This window comes from Protopterus annectens, chromosome 9.part0 (assembly GCF_019279795.1).
Source record: "Protopterus annectens isolate FY-2018-M chromosome 9.part0, PAN1.0, whole genome shotgun sequence".
In the NCBI taxonomy this organism is placed as follows: Eukaryota; Metazoa; Chordata; order Ceratodontiformes; family Protopteridae; genus Protopterus; species Protopterus annectens.
In genome coordinates this window covers 1836440332-1836442021 of record NC_056743.1, presented here as the reverse complement: position 1 = coordinate 1836442021, position 1690 = coordinate 1836440332, and the positions used below count along the sequence as shown (strand labels likewise).

The following is a 1690-nucleotide window of genomic DNA, read 5'->3' as shown; positions in this document are numbered from 1 at the left end:
AGTAAGGGTATGTGTGGGGGGGGTGCAGCCCCCCACATTGGGGAGTGTGGGGGACATAGCCCTCCTATATAGTTTGAGTATAAATTTTTTTGTGGAAAGACTTGTTCATTGCAGTTGTCAATATCTATGTCTATGGTTTAAAACATTTAGAATAGGTGGGGCTGCGCCCCACACCCCCCTTACTTTATATTCTAACTCCAGGATCACACTGCAGTGGTGAAGGGGTCATATATAACTTTCGACTACATGAGTTTTGACCAAATGAGTTTTCAGTGAAGTGAGCTTTTAGTCACGTGTACTCACCTATCTGAATTTTGACCAAATGTCTTTTTGACCAAACGTAGTAGACCCGGTTAAACATGCTATGTTTGTACTAAAGATATCTAAAATAGGTTGTGTACTTTTATCAAGACAGGCTATAACTTGAGCTACATTATAAATATATTTTATATGTACATTGTATAGCTTTCATCTGGCATATCAATGTTTTTCTAGATGAAATTCATAAATAGGCATATCCTTTATTAAAACTGCAACAGGTATCTCAGAAAGACTTCTTGATACAATTGTGCAAGACTTTATTGTTATATAAGTGTGTGATGGTAGATTTCCAAGATGGCTGCCCACTGATCAACAGCTTAATTTCAGCTCATTTCAGCTCTCCTACTGTGAAAAAAGAAACTGAGAAATAAGAGCCAGTAAAACTATCAGCTTGAGTAAACTTCAGGTACGGCTTACGATCTACCCTGCCTGGATGCTAGCAAATAAGACATTTAGAGGGCATGAAAGAAAATCAACCAGAAAATATGAAGAGAAAACACTAGCTTTTAAGAATCCTGCAGCTTTTCATCAAAAAGAAAGTCAACCTTCAGCTTTGGTACAAGAGATAGCTTCCAGTTATTTAGAGGAAAAAATGACTCAAATGTACTCAGAGGAATATCAACTCAAATAACAAAAGGCTGGAAAAAACAGAAAGAAGTTTAACCAACTAATTATAAGATGAACTGATAAAACTGCAAAAATCACAAAGGAAGAAATGAAGAAAAGTCTGGCTCAGTATGAAACTTGTCAAGTAGAGTTGTTTCAAAAATGGTAGACTTAGAAGACAGAACATGCAGAAAAAAACTGAGATTTTCTGCTGTACCAGAGAACTTGGAAGGAACAGATTGTATTAACTTTATGAATGCACAAATAAGTAAATGAATTGGTGTTCCACAGCAGGATTTGTTACCTGAAAGAACACATTGAGTGCATACTCTAAACTTGTTCCATAGGGACAAGTGGTTCCAAAGGGAGGTTCCATAGTGTAGTGGTTATCACATCTGCTTTACACGCAGAAGGTCCTGGGTTCAAGCCCCAGTGGAACCATTCAATTTTAGGGTTGGGAGGGTGGCCTAATGGTTAAGGTGTTTGCCTTGCAAGCACAAGGTGCAGGGTTCAAGTCTCACAAGGGATAATTGGCTAGGCTTAAAATGGCTTGCAAGGGCAGTTAGCTTAGTACTAACCTATTTATTTATTTATTTAACCTATTTGTTCACGAGAAAGCAGTCAAGACCTGTATTAGTAAAGGTGTAATCCTACCAGCAGAAAGAGTTAATCCTGACAAAACTATGGAAAAGGGGGAAAGTATTAAAAATCAAAGACAGCAGAGTATTTGTGGAAAATGATTATTCACTCTTACCAAGTAGAA

The 1690-nt window shown here is 37.5% G+C and overlaps 1 non-coding gene across 1 annotated transcript; it reads left to right on the top strand.

The window, feature by feature from the left end:
- The first annotated feature begins 1295 nt into the window (after positions 1–1295).
- On the top strand, positions 1296–1368 carry TRNAV-UAC. The gene has a single exon. It is a non-coding gene; the product is annotated as a tRNA-Val (tRNA).
- The last annotated feature ends 322 nt before the right edge of the window (positions 1369–1690 follow it).